Source organism: Triturus cristatus, chromosome 1_1, assembly GCF_964204655.1.
Source record: "Triturus cristatus chromosome 1_1, aTriCri1.1, whole genome shotgun sequence".
NCBI classification, from domain to species: domain Eukaryota; kingdom Metazoa; phylum Chordata; class Amphibia; order Caudata; family Salamandridae; genus Triturus; species Triturus cristatus.
The window spans coordinates 1,022,799,690-1,022,815,494 of NC_140579.1; positions in this window are offsets into that span (position 1 = coordinate 1,022,799,690).

The window sequence follows — 15,805 nt, forward strand, 5'->3', positions numbered from 1 at the left end:
ACAGAGAGGATGCACCATTTACTTCCTAGATTATAACACTTTCTTTAAGCTTTCAAATGCTTGTGTATGTTCTGGATTCCAAGGGAGGACAGTCGATGTCGCTGCCTCCTGTGTTGTCAACTGAATGAGTGGTTTAGCTAAAAATGCATATTGGGGAATCCACTGCCAACAGTACGAAGTGAGGCCTATGAAGGCCCGTACCTCCTTTTGTGTCTTGGGTGGTGGCATGTTTACAATTAACTGGATGCGGTCAGGTGTGAGCTGTCTCCCCCATTTGGACAGCAAGTGCCCTAGGTACACAACTTGCTGGGCACAAAATTGCAGCTTTGAAGGGGACACCTTGTGCCCCTTGTCGGCTAAGAAATGTAAAACCGTCAGTGATGCTTTTTCACATTCGGGTTCGCTTCGGGCGGTGATCAGCAGATCATCGACATACTGAAGCAGTGCAGTGTTAACAGGCATGTGGATACTGTCAAGTTGTCTTTTCAGTGCTTGGCTGTAGATGCTAGGACTTTCTGTAAATCCTTGAGATGCGCATGCGAATTTAAAACTTCGTCCATTTAAACTGAATCCGAACAAATATTGGCTTTCCGGATCGATTGGGACGCTGAAGAAGGCGTTCTTGAGGTCAATTACAGTAAAGAACGTTGCCTCTGAATCAATAGCTGTCAGCAATGACGAGATATCTGGGACCACGGGATATTGTGGTACAATGCATTTATTCAATTCTCGCAGATCAATAACTAATCGATATACTGGGGGTGCTTTTGGGTCGGTTCTTTTAAGAATCGGAATAATCGGAGAATTACATACATTGGAGTCGGTTTCTACAACCACTCCTTGTGCAATGAGCTCGTCAATTATTTGCAGTAAAGCCACTACAGCATCCGGAGGTAATTTGTATTGTCGCATTCGTGGTAATACCACTCCTGCTTTGAGTGTAACTCGATATGGTGTGATGTGCATACAACCTACATCAGTGGGGCCTTGTGCCCATAAGTGTGCAGGTAGATTCTGTAACCGGTGATCCATGTCTCTAGATACGTAGTGACCTTTAAAGTCACGCAAAAATAGTCGTACTCCGTCCGGAGAACAGCATATTATAGCTCCTAGAGCTTTCAATGTTTTAATACCTAACAAGTTTTCTGGGCATGATTTCGTAAGCAATAGATCTGTAGTCCGTGTTAATGGACCGACTGTGAATGCAAGTGGTTGCGATACTTCGTTAATAGTGGGCTTTCCTGAAAAACCAAGGGAAATATTTTGTGAGCCTGAGAGGGGTGCCCCTGGAACTTCATCGTGACTTATAGTTGTTCTGCTTGCCCCTGTATCGAGTAGAAACTTTCTGTCTTTCCCTAATACTTGACTCTGTACATAAGGACCCTCTTGATCTACAGGAACCTCAATAAGGGGTAAGCCAACTTCCCTCTCTAGGCTATTTCATGTGTATCGCTGATACTCCGGATAGTCATTTTGTGCGTACTGGTACATCTGTTGTGTCGTGTTCTGTGTTGCGGCAATAGGCTGTGGCTGTTGTTGTGGTACGGTCTGTTGTGCAGCTTGCATAGGCTGTATATTCTGAGGTACTTGTTGTTGGATCTGATCCTGTCTAGGCGGACGCGGTCTCTCCTTTGTTTTACCCGTGGAGATATTATGTTTTAGAACTGCACAATCGTTTATATAATGACCTGGCTGTTTACAATAGTTGCATGTCCCTTTAACGGGAACCGCTGAATTACTGGACTGTGTTGCACCCTTTTTATGACCGTCAGCTGGAACTGACTGAGCGACAAGCATTTTCATTTTCGTATCTTTCATACGTCTTTGTTCGTGTTCTTGTTCTTCTCTAATTCTATTCTGGTGATACTGTAACATTTGTAACATTTGTGAAGGGGTATTAGCTTGCCAAGTGCTCTCAACTTTCAATACTCTGTTTTTAACCTGCGGCAGGGAATTCTCGACTAGTTTTGTTACAAAAAGGTGTGGATATGACTCACTATTTGCTTTCAAGCCGCTATTAATACCAAAGCATTTTTCAAATCGGGAATAGAAATCACTGGTGTCTTCCTCGGGTTTCTGTTTACAAGCTGAGATTGCTCCCCAATCTTCCTTTTTCGTAGTTAACAAACGTGGCAATACTTGCACTAATAGACCGGGCAATGCTTTTGTTTTGTCCCCAAGCCCTACGCCTGCAGTTCGGTTATTTTCTTCATTTTCTAATGCGGTCCAATCAATCTTTTGGTCTCCCACCTCCCATTCTTTTTCCTTCAGTTTCTCATAAATACCGGCAGGCAATAATACTTTCAATATTTTCATAATGTCAGGATAGGTATAATCACCCATGAGTAACATGTCCTTTAGTTCACGGTGAAAACCTGCTGGATCTTTGTCATGGCTGGGCACTAATTTTTTCATTTCCAATAGTTCTATTTTGGTTATGGGCGTGTACACAAACACGCGTCTAAACGTATTGTCATCATTCCTGACTGGGTGTACTTCGCGTAAGGGATTCTGTCTGTCTATGTAATACGGGTTTCTCTCCATGGAAGGAGCTGGATCATGTTCTGGACACAAAAAGGCACTATATCTATGTCTATATTCTAGAATTACTTTAATTAGATCGGTACCTAGACCTCTCCATTTATTCGTGAGTAGTTCTATCAATATATCAGGTAGGGGACCAGGATCGGAGTGTTGGCCTTTATATAATATAAGGAGATGTTGTACCATGTATATACTAGCTAAACGTTGTTCGTCTGGGGCAAGATTCAGAAACGTGTGTGCTAGCGCATCATCACTATATTTTTCAGAGCTATCAGCCCAATGTACCGCTGACCTGGCTAATTCTTGTTCATCCATAGAATCGAGCACATGGTACCCCCTTCGTTCTCGAAGTAATTTATCAGTAGCCTGGAATAAGTGTTCAGGGGTCCTTGGATTTGTAATAACTGTTTGAAAAATTCTGTTACATTCTGGATGTATCGGGCGTATTGTCTTATTAAAAGATCTTCCTTTTCCTACATAGGCTATCATTTGTTTAGCTGGTAATTCGAATTGTCCTGTGTTCATTTCTGACTGTTCCTCCTCCTCTTCCTCTGATTCAGTTTTGTCTGCTTCTACTCTGTTTTCATGTATTCGTTCTACTTCTTTTCTGATCCTTCGGCACATGGCTTCTATACACTTCTGTTTATCATGTCTCCCATCTGTTATATTCTGACCCCATTTGGTAAGTGCTTGCATTTCCTCCGAATCTACCTCAGGCCTGTCTCTATTTCTGATCAAACAATTTATAAAAAAGCGTAACAGTAATTTTTGTATGTCTACTTTCTGGTATTCCATGGCTTCGGCAATACTTTCAGGACCTTGCCCTGATTGGATAAAGCGATATATTTTGTCTAGATGTTCAACCATTCCTGGTAACGTCATTAAATAGTTTGCAGCTCGTCGTAAACGTACTGAAGACAGCAACATTCTGTCGTGTTTTCCTGGCACTGGATCATATCTACAATCGGAAAGAGGCTCGTTTAATATACTGTCTGATATTCTTTGGGGTGTGCGTCGATATGCTAAATCTCTATAAGTCAATCTAGTGTTTGGCGGTGGCGTGGAAAAACCTCCTGTCGCACCCCCTGAGGTGCCAAGTCCAAAAGGATTTGTTGGGTGCAGGGTAGAGAGTGTGGGTGCAGGAAGGACTGTGGAAACAGATGGAATGGTTAGGACTTGAGTAGGAGTTTGTTGCTGCAGAGGTGAGTGCAGCTGGTTTTGGGGTTGAGTGTCGTTAACGGGTGGTGTGCGTGGCTGCACACCATTAGCATATTCGGGGGCTGCGTCGTCTAAATAGGAAGAAAGGAAAATGTCTTTTGCGGTCTTGGGATGTACTTTAATCGGGAGTAACGGAGGTGGCAGATCTTCTGGTACCTCCAAAGTGGCCTTAGGCAAACCCTCGGCCAGAAGAGGATACATACCATTCATAAGAGTGTTTCGTTGTCTGTCTACTTGTTCTGATTTTACTCGGGTACCTTCGTCAATTAATATGTTTTCTCGGGCTTTTTCTGAATCTTCCCTACTTTTCTCTTCCTTTCTGAGCGATTTCTCTGTGCGCCTATGCGATTCTTTACGCCATAGTTCAATGGCATCTTTCTGTGACTGTCTGGCTTTCTTTTTCCATAACGCTTCTTCTATTCTCATGATGCAATCTGCATCCCATGTTCCAGCAGCGGGCCATCTCTGACTCTCTGTCAAATCCTTGGTGTAGTCCACCCATAGATCAAGATATAATACGGCATCTAGGCCATGTTTATGGTACATAAAGTACCCTGGAGTGTCCCTAGGTGGGATAGGAACAGCTTCCTCGAGTATCCCTTTTCTAGTTTTTATCTGTCTTAATTTTGAAAATAACGGCATCTTGAACTTTGTTACTTAATTCTTACTTTTACTCGGACCTGAACACAATTTATACAATAAACACAATAATGAAGATCGAACAATCACTCATACCACGACATTAAAACATATCAAAACTTTTTAGAACGAACAATAACAATTAGAATAAAACTAGTTAACTGCATAATACTAAATATACTGTATGTACTGCTAAACAGTACAGATATACTGCTAAAACAGTGCAGACCAGGTCTGTGTACCCAGACCCGTCTTGACCGGCACAAACTAATGTGCACGTCTAGATGCGTCCTCAGCAACGGTACTCACCGGGAAGCACGGAACGGAAGGCCTCGGAAGTCTGGACTGGACTAGACCAAACTGGACTGGACTCGACTCGTGACTTGGATACTTCGGAACTTCGGAATCTGGTGGGCCTCTGTATACCTCGGATCTTGCTCTCTCAGCTAGGCTCTGGTCGGGATTCTCCGCACTCCTCACCGCCTCGTCTGGGTGTTGATCGCAGCCTCAGTCGCCCCCGTTAGCCTGAGGGAGATACAGGAAATCCTGCGGGTACGCGTAATTGTCCGTCCGGCTGTGGCAGGAGACCGGGTCTGCAACGCACCTCCGGCGCGTGGGGTGTGAGAGGTGTCCCTGTTCGGGCGCCAATTATGTGGTAAATTTTAATTACCTAGACTTAATTTATGCGGTAAAATACAATACAAATAACTCAGTAAAAATAAGAGGCAGAATCCGTGGTATTCGAGGGTATAATAGGGTATTTATTCCTTACAAAGGAATGATGATGGTTCGAACCAGGCAATCGAGTTCCGTCACCACGAAGGTTCAGGAAGGGATCAGCAATACATTATTGACAAGTTGTCATATTTATATTGAAGTGCATTACAGTAAAGACAGATGCAGGAGGCGTAACAGCTGATAAGAATACATACGTAATGAAAAGGCGTTACAATAGGTGTGCATAGAGGCGTATACAAAAAAACGTCATTATGATGATGACACAAGTGGGTGGATCCATAAGAGAATCCTGCAAAGTCAGCGAAAATACATGGCAGAGATGCGCGCGCAGCCGCATGACGTGTGATTGACGTGTAACTAGAGGGTGAAGGGAACTTGACATTTAGCCCTACATGAGGAGACAGAAGTCTGGGGTGTCAGGACAACCTAGTCCTAAATCATATCTAATATCTTGTGTTTAAGGAACTATATTATCTGGAAGGAAAGGTCTTCTCGGACAGATCCTATTCTATATTGACTGCTAGTGCGTGTACAAGCGTCTAAGTGTCTACATGAGATGCGAGGGGGCATGGGCCTACCATGGTAACGAGAGTCATGAATTACTTGCACAGAGACAGTAAGGCCGGGCCCTTTGCTCTGCAGCTAGAGGGATGTTTACCTAAGCTACTTAGACAGGAATGCATTTCTTGAGGAGCGGAACAGATAACTTGAAGGCTGAATACAGTTTTTGGCAGGCAACAGGCCGGGCTTTAGGCACCGTTAGCCGCGCAGGAAGTAAGACAAAGTTCATGGATACAGATGCAGGTCCAGGCTGGAGCATTCAGAGGCAGAAGCAGGAAAAGGCTCGATGGCAGAATTCAGGGCCTACCTTGCCAGAGCTGGAAAACGTGAAAAGTATACCATATAAAGACGGTGGCAAGGCATACTTAGGAACGGAATATCTGGCCCATTCATGGCAGATATGAAAGAGTACATATTAACGTTGGACACAATTGTATTTGCGTCTTCATAGCTTGAAGTGGAGGGAACATACATGTACTTGTAGCATGTACATGGAGCAGTTGGGGTCTAGATAGGGGACACAATTGACCATAAAAATTCATATTTCCTCAATACATTGAAGGAGAAAAATGCATTTTCTCATTGTTTTTGTACAGGAAGGTATGTCTTCCTGTAGAAAAACAAACAGCACATGACACAGATATCCTTGCACTATTGTGCAAGGGTGCCTGTGTCACCACATGGCTGCAGTTTAAGCAGCCGTGCAGAGAGAAGCATAGATTTGCAACATATTTATGTACATATGTTGCATCCCTGTGCTTCGGAAGTACTACAGCACACAGCAGTTAAAGAGGTTACTGTGTGATGCTGCAGCACTTCCTTATAGTTTTGCACTTATACATACACCATACGCTACTAATGCATTCATTCAGTCAATTACGTACTACACATACATTCATCTAAACTTTCACACACTAACAAAGAAATGTAGCTCTTTTTTTAAACCAGGAAAGTTAGTTCTTAAAATAACTTTTTTTTTTCTTCTTTCTTCTTTTATGTTTCTTTTGGGGTTTTCTGAAAAAAAAAAAAACAGGAGAAACAAAACAATGAACTTCAGGGAACAGTAAAAAAAACAACAACAAAAACTAGCAAATATGACTTTCCTGCCGGCGGCAGATGAGGTCGATTGACTGCTCGCCATAGCACAAAGTCTTATTGCACTTAGTGCAGAGCACTTTTAAAAATTGAAATTGAGGACGGATGTCCAAGGTTTGGTCTAAGGGATGCACTCTTGACGTGCTCGGCTGCGATGAAGTGGATGGCGCAGGAGCAGGAGTGTCTCTCATGCGTCGGCACTCTTCACGTGCAAGATTGTTTGGATGAAGGCTCCTCATGTGCTTCATCATACTTGCCGTGCCGCAAGAGTATTTCTTGGTGGGATCCCCTCTCGAAAAGACTCTTTTGCAAATCTTACATGTGACCAAGGTGGCATTGGTCTTATTCTGTCCTTCGGGAAAAGTAAAAAATTTCCACACCACTGAAGCAAAATGTTTTTTCTGTGGTTCCTCCAGCAAAAATTCATCCTCAGAGGTTTGAGGTGATGCAGGTGATGCCTGCTGCCCTGAAGCCATTGTTAGTTGCAAAAAGTTAGAACTAAGTGTATACTTAGTCTAAAAAAATCTTCTTCTGTCCAAAGAGATGGTTCTCCAAAGAAGCTCAAAGAAGAATGATTGAAATGGGTGGGGTCTTTCAGTAGTTAGAACAGGAAGTGTAATGAACCAATCAAATCTCTTTTTTTTGCAGGTCACATGGGATCCGCGCACCGTGCGCTTACGCAGCACGCACCCAGCGCGCATCCGCGAAATTGAATTAAAAAGAAATATAGGATTAGATGTCAAAATATATTAGTTTTAAGACTAGTTTAGAGTTTGTCTTCAATTAATATTCACATGCAATACATAAATATGTGTTTTTAAATGTTAAATACTTCGCGGGATCCGCGCACCCATCGCATCACGGACGCATATGACTCATCGCGGAAGCGCGTAAACGTTGCGTTACGTACATCGAACGTGTCGCGTATAGGCTGGGAGTCGCGTACCGATCGCATAGCGATCGCGCACTAAACACATACCCAACGCATACCATGCGCGGCTGCTATCGCGTACGGATCGTGAACGGTGCGCATAGGGTGCGCGGATACAAAACCATTGAAAAAAATATATATCTAAAATAAAGTTTTGCACTTATAGTTGAAAAAATATTTTGAAAAATATAAACAGATATGTTTGAAAAACACATTAAGTTCAAATAATATTTTTTAATTTTTAAAAGAATTAATTGAAGACATATGTTTAAAAAATGATGATAAAAAAGTATTTTAAAAAAAAAGAAAGAAAATGACACACTGAAATTCACTGAAAAAACCGTAGGTTTCATGCATGTTTTAGTTAGGAATTGGCATTTAAAAAACCTTTGAAATTCACTGAAAAAACCATAGGTTTCAGGGGCGTTATAGTTAGGAATTAGCATTGAAAAAACCTTAGAAATTCACTGAAAAAACCATAGGTTTTAGGGGCGTTATAGTTAGGAATTGGCATTTAAAAAACCTTAGAAATTCACTGAAAAAACCACAGGGGCGTTATAGTTAGCTGGACATTTCCCTCGTACAAAACCCTAGAAATTCCCCTGTTATAGTTAGTTCAGATAACTATAACTCGCGCCCCCGCAATGCACTGCTGATGAAGTCACATATTACATCACTCATGACATGGTCAGTGACATCACTGATGACATCACTGATGACATCTCAAATGACATCACTGATGACATCACTGATGACATCATCCATGTGATAAATTAGTGCATCTTCTCACACCCTAATATAACCTTTGATATGTTTGAAAAACACATTAAGTTCAAATAATAATTTTTAATTTTTAAAAGAATTAATTGAAGACATATGTTTAAAAAATGATGATAAAAAAGTATTTAAAAAAAAAGAAAGAAAATGACACACTGAATTTGAAAAATATAGAAATGCAATCAAAATCATTAAACATGATATCTTTAGAGATAAGTTATAGATAGGAATTAGCATTTAAAAAACCTTTGAAATTCACTGAAAAAAACAAAGGTTTCAGGGGCGTTATAGTTATATGTCATCAGTGATGTCATTTGAGATGTCATCAGTGATGTCATGAGTGATGTCACTGACCATGTCATGAGTGATGTAATATGTGACGTCATCAGCAGTGGATTGCGGGCACGCGAGTTATAGTTAGCTGAACTCACTATAACGGGGGAATTTCAATGGTTTTGTACGAGTGAAATGTCCAGCTAACTATAACATGTGTGAAACCTATGGTTTTTTCAGTGAATTTGCAAGGTTTTTTAAATGCTAATTCCTAACTATAACGTGTTTGAAACCTATGGTTTTTTCAGTGAATTTGCAAGGTTTTTTAAATGCTAATTCCTAACTATAACGTGTGTTAAACCTATGGTTTTTTAAGTGAATTTGCAAGATTTTTTAAATGCTAATTTATGAATGTATTATTATATTTTTAAAATATTTATTTTACAATATGCTATCTATGTATATAGTTATAGATTGACTGTATCCTGTAATATGGAATGGCTCAGCTCTTATTTTTTTTTAATTTGGATAAAGTTGAACAGCATAGTTAATATCTTCTATAAACTTATAAACACTTTATAAAATTTTTTTTAAGGGTACGTGCTCCGTGTGCGCATGCCTACGTGCTCCACATGCGCATGCGTATGTCGTGCGTGCTCCGTGCGCGCGTGCTCCATACGCGCGTGCTCCGTACGCACATGCGCACGTGCTCCGTACGCGCATGCGCGTGTGCTCCGTACACGCGTGCTCCGTACGTGCATGCGCGCGTGCTCCGTACGCGCATGAGCGCGTGCTCCATACGCGCATGCGCACGTGCTCCGTGCACGCACGGTGCGCGCACAGTGAGCGCACGGCAAGTCATGTGATTAAGAAACAACACTTTTCATTGGTTTATAGTAGTTTCAGGTCATGTGATTAAGAAACAACACTTTTCATTGGTTTATAGTAGTTTCAGTTCCAGAAACTTCCAACACCCCACCCACTCCCCTCATTATTTCTTCTGATTCCCTGGGAGAAGGAGCTGAGCAGCTTTTCCAGTACTCCAGTACTTGAGAATGGCAGAGCAGCAGTCATCTTCTGGGAGTGAGCAGGAGACCCTTGTGGCACAGAGACAGAGGAAACAGAAAGACTCTTTTATATGGCAATTTTTTACATTTCCAGAGGGGCAGAAGAAGGTGAATGCTCCAAAAGTCACCTGCACTATTTGTGGTGTTGTCTTATCAAGAGGAGATCCTAAAAAGAAATACTCTTTTAGTATTTTCACTATGATCAGGCACGTTAAAGGAGTACATCCTGTGGCTTATGCTCGAGCTGCTAGAGACAACCCTCCAGCAGCTCAGCTGAGCACATCCGCAGCAGCTCAGCCGAGCACATCATCGGCAGCTCAGCCGAGCACTTCATCTGCGGTGGCAGATTCACCTGCTTCTGCTCCTCTGGATATGCACCCTCTGTTGAAGAGGGTGCATATACGGTGTAATGTGTGCAATGCTCTTCTCTCTTATGGTGACACCAGCATTCCTCTAATAGAGAGCAAGATACAGCAGCACACATGCGGCACCCCATAATTTTTTTCATTTTTTTGATCCTCTGTTCCTCAATTAACACAACGGCTCTTTTTAGAGCCACCTAACATCTAAACACTTAAATTTGATTTTTAATTAATTCTATTTTTTTAATGATTTTTTTCCGCCGTGCGTGCACCTCGCGACGGTGTGCGCACGGTGCGTGCACCGCGCGATTTTTGGAAAAAAAATAAAATGTTTTTTTCACCCTTCGGGGTCCTTCAGGGACCCCCTGACAAAAGCTAGGGGGTCAGGAACTCTGTACCCTGCTCCCTTTTCACGTTCTCCACCTTTCTTTTTCACTGTCACACACAAAATGGCGGACGGCACTTCCTGATTTCGACCGATTCGAATGTTGACTGACATGTAACCACCAATCACAATTACGCTTGCGCACGTTAGGGTGTGCGCACCATGCGCGCACGGTGCGCGCATGGTGCGCGCTTACAGATATTTATGTACTTTTAACTGCAATTTTCTCAGGAACTACCGCACAGATTGACACCATATAGGCAAAAGGCACATCCCTGACCTGAGGACTACCTCTTTGCCAAATTTCAAGTAATTCTGTTCAGCCGTTCGGGCTGTATCTTCAACTAAAGGTCCTATGGGAAAATGCATGGGGAAAATGCGTTTTGGGACCCCCCCTTTTTTCTCAGCCCCCGCTTGACAAATCACCCCGAGACTTTCAGGGTGGGAGCTGAGCGGAGCGCCCCATTAGTTTTGAAAATTTCAGGAGGATTTGTCAACCGGTGCCAAAGTTATTCAAAATAGAATTTTCAGATTTCCTATGGGAACTCGGTCCTAACTATAACTATCTACTGGCGACCGCCAGTAGATAATAAATGCATATGCATACATATGCATATATATATGTGCATATGTGTGCGTGTAGAGAGAGGTAGAGAGGTAAAGGTGTAGAGGTAGAGAGGTAGAGGTAGAGAGGTAGAGGTAGAGAATAGTAGAGAGAGAGAGAGGTAGAGAGAGGTAGAGAGGTAGAGAGTAGAGGATGAGTAATAGAGAGTAGAGAGTGAGTAGTAGAGTGTAGTAGAGAGAGTAGCAGAGAGTGAGCAGTAGAGAGTAGTAGAGTGAGTAGTAGAGAGTATTAGAGAATGAGTAGTAGAGAGTAGTAGAGAGTGGGTAATAGAGAGTGAGTAGTAGAGAGAAGTAGAGAGTGAGTAGTAGAGAGTGAGTAGTAGAGAGTAGAAGAGAGTGAGTAGTAGAGAGTGAGTAGTAGAGAGTAGAAGAGAGTGAGTAGTAGAGAGTGAGTAGTAGAGAGAGTAGTAGAGAGTGAGTAGCAGAGAGAGAGTAGTAGAGAATAGTAAAGAGTGCGTAGTAGAGTGAGTAGTAGAGAGTAGTAGAGAGTGAGTAGTAGAGAGAAGTAGAGAGTAGTAGAGAGAGTAGTAGAGAGTGAGTAGTAGAGAGTAGTAGAGAGTGAGTAGTAGACAGTAGAGAGTGAGCAGTAGAGAGTGAGTAGTAGAGAGAGAGTAGTAGAGAGAGTGTAGTAGGGAGTAGTAGAGTAGTAGAGAGTGAGTAGTAGAGAGTGAGTAGTAGAGAGTAGTGGAGTAGTAGCGAGTGAGTAGTAGAGAGTGAGTAGTATAGTGAGTAGTAGGGAGAAGTATAGAGCGAGTAGTAGAGAGCAAGTAGTAGAGAATGTGTAGTAGAGAGAGTGCTGTAGAGAGTGAGTAGTAGAGAGTAGTAGAGAGTGAGTAGTAGAGAAAGTAGTAGAGAGTGAATAGTAGAGAGAGTAGTAGAGTAGTAGAGAGTGAGTAGTAAAGAGTGAGTAGTCGAGAGTAGTAGAGAGTGAGTAGTAGAGAGTGAGTAGTAGAGAGTGAGCAGTAGAGAGTGAGCAGTAGAGAGTGAGTAGAGGAGAGTGAGTAGCAGCGAGTAGTAGAGTGAGTAGTAGAGAGGGATTAGTAGAGAGAGAGTAGTAGAGAGTGAGTAGTAGAGTAGTAGAGAGTGAGGGGTAGAGAGTAGTAGAGTGAGTAGTAGAGAGTAGTAGAGAGTGAGTAGTAGAGAGTAGTAGAGAGTAATAGTAGAGAGTAGTAGAGAGTGAGTAGTATAGAGTGAGAAGTAGAGAGTGAGTAGTAGAGAGTAGTAGCTAGTGAGTAGTAGAGAGTGAGTACTTTAATTTAAAAGGAACACAATGAGGGGGTTCCTTTTGCCATAGAAATTATGATTAGTGCTGAAAAAAGAAAAATTAGGGCACATTTTGAGTGACTTCTCAAATCCTCTTCTATTTCATTAGAAATTCTGACATGCAGACTGAACATGCACTTTCAATACCAGCAGCAGACTTCCCTGGTGAGCAGTAGCTTTACTACAGGGATCTAAACAGCAACTAGAGTGCTAACATTCCGAATTTATGGCAAATGTGTGACACATCTGAATGCTTTCTTGATGGAATGAAAGTAAAAAAACCTGAAAGTATTTCCTACTGAGGAGACTGTTGTAAATGAGTAAATTAGGATACTTCAAAACAAATAAGTCTCCTAAGATGGCCACCAGAGACAAAAGAGCCCAAATGTAGCACAAATATCACCTAGATGTAGCCCAAGTATAGCCCAATGACAGAATGTCCCAGAGTGTTTTAAAGAACAACTAGAGTGCTAACAGTCTTACTTATGACAAAAGTATGGCACACCTGATGCCATCTTGATTGGAATAAAGTGGTAACACTTAAAACCTTTAATTTGCAAAGGAACAAAATGAGGGGGTTCATTTTGCCATAGAAATTATGATTAGTGCTGCAGAAAGAAAGATTAGGGCACATTTTGACTTCTCAAATCCTCTTCCATTTCATTAAAAAATTCTGACATGCAGACTGAAACATGCACTTTCAATACCAGCAGCAGACTTCCCTGGTGAGCAGTAGCTTCACTACAGTGATCTAATGAGCAACTAGAGTGCTACCATTCAGAATTTATGGCAAATGTGTGACACATCTGAATGCCTTCTTGATGGAACAAAAGTAAACAAGCATTGAAAATGCAATAGGTCTCGCCCTCGTTTAAGTTAAAGCAATTCTGTTTGGAATTAAGTGGCTTTTTAGCTTTGCTTGTATTAGTGTTTTTCAAACTTTCATGTACCTAACATGCATATGTATGCGTATATGTATATGTATGCATGCATTTATATTTGTATTTATATAGATATGCAGATTATATATATGTTTATATATGTGTGTAAATATATATATACACATACATGTATATAAATGCATATGCATATATATATGCATATATATATGTGCATATGTGTGCGTGTAGAGAGATGTAGACAGAGGTAGAGAGGTAGAGGTGTAGAGGTAGAGCTGTAGAGGTAGAGAGGTAGAGGTAGAGAGGTAGAGAGTAGAAGAGAGAGAGGTAGAGAGGTAGAGAGTAGAGAGTGAGTAGTAGAGAGTAGAGAGTGAGTAGTAGAGAGTAGTAGAGAGTAATAGAGAGAGTGGCAGAGAGTGAGTAGTAGAGAGTAGTAGAGTGAGTAGTAGAAAGTGAGTAGTAGAGAGTGAATAGTAGAGAATGAGTGGTAGAGAATGAGTAGTAGAGAGTAGTAGAGAGTGAGTAGTAGAGTGAGTAGTAGAGCGAGTAGTAGAGTGAGTAGTAGAGAGTAGTAGAGAGTGAGTAGTAGAGAGTAGTAGAGAGTGAGTAGTAGAGAGTGAGTAGTAGAGAGTGAGTAGTAGATAGTAGTAGAGAGTGAGTAGTAGAGAGTGAGTAGAAGAGCAAGTAGTAGAGAGTAGTAGAGAATGAGTAATTGAGTGAGTAGGAGAGAGTAGTAGAGAGTGAGTAGTAGAGAGTAGTAGAGAGTGAGTAGTAGAGTGAGTAGTAGAGTGAGTCGTAGAGTGAGTAGTAGAGAATAGTAGAGAGAGTAGTAGAGAGTAGTAGAGAGTGAGTAGTAGAGAGAGAGTAGTAGAGAGAGTAGTAGAGAGTGAGTAGTAGAGAGTAGTAGAGAGTAGTAGAGAGCGAGTAGTAGAGAGTGAGTAGTAGAGAGTGAGTAGTAGAGAGAGAGTAGTAGAGAGTGAGTAGTAGAGAGTACTAGAGAGTGAGTAGTAGAGTGAGTAGTAGAGAGTAGTAGAGAGTGAGTAGGAGAGTGAGTAGTAGAGTGAGTAGTAGAGAGTGAGTAGTAGAGAGTGAGTAGTAGAGAGAGTAGTAGAGAGTGAGTAGAGAGAGTAGTGGAGAGTAGTAGAGAGTGAGTAGTAGAGTGAGTAGTAGAGAGTGAGTAGTAGAGTGATAGAGTGAATAGTAGAGAGAGTGTAGTAGAGAGTGAGTAATAGAGAGTAGTAGATAGTGAGTAGAAGAGAGTAGTAGAGTAGTAGAGAGTGAGTAGTAGAGAGAGAGTAGGAGAGAGTGAGTAGTAGAGTGGTAGAGAGTGAGTGGTAGAGAGTAGTAGAGAGTGAGCAGTAGTGAGTGAGTAGTAGAGAGAGTAGTAGAGAGTAGTAGAGTAGTAGAGAGTGAGTAGTAGAGAGTGAGTAGTAGAGAGAGTAGTAGAGAGAGTAGTAGAGTAATAGAGAGTGAGTAGGAGAGAGTGAGTAGTAGAGAGTAGTAGAGAGCAAGTAGTAGAGAGTGAGTAGTAGAGTAGTAGAGAGTCAGTCAGTGTCAGTCAGTGTCAGTCAGTCAGTGTCAGTCAGTCAGTGTCAGTCAATCAGTGTCAGTCAGTGTCAGTGTCAGCTAGAGCAGCTCTGCTGATCTGGTTCTCTATCTCTATAACAGCTCTGCTGACCTGCTTCTCTGGCTCTAAAGCACCTCTGCTGACCCGGTTCAATGGCTCTCAAGCAGTTCTGCTGACATGGTTCTCTGGCTCTAGAGCAGCTGTGCTGACCTGGTTCTCTCCCTCTAGATCAGCTCTGCTGACCTGGTTCTATCCCTTTAAAGCAGCTCTACTGACCTGGTTTCTCTGGCTCTATAGCAGCTCTGCTGACCTGGTTCTCTGGCTCTAGAGCAGCTCTGCTGACCTGGTTCTTAGGCTCTAGAGCAGCTCTGCTCACCTGGTTCTCTGGCTCTAAAGCGGCTCTGCTGACCTGGTTCTATGGCTCTAAAGCAGCTCTGCTGACTTGGTTCTCTGGCTCTAGAGCAGCTCTGCTGACCTGGTTCTCTGGCTCTAAAGCAGCTCTGCTGGCCTGGTTCTCTGTCTCTAAAGCAGCTCTGCTGACCTGGTTCTCTCCCTCTATAGCAGCTCTGCTGGCCTGGTTCTCTGGCTCTACAACAGCTCTGCTGACCTGGTTCTCTGGCTCTAAAGCAGCTCTGCTGACCCAGTTCTATGGCTCTAAAGCAGTTCTGCTGACCTGGTTCTCTGGCTCCAGAGCAGCTCTGCTGACCTGGTCCCTTGGCTCTAAAGCAGCTCTGCTGACCTGGTTCTCTCCCTCTAAAGCAGCTCTGCTGACCAGGTTCTCTTGCTCTAAAGCAGCTCTACTGACCTGGTTTCTCTGGCTCTACAGCAGCTGTGCTGGCCTGGTTCTCTGGCTCTAGAGCAG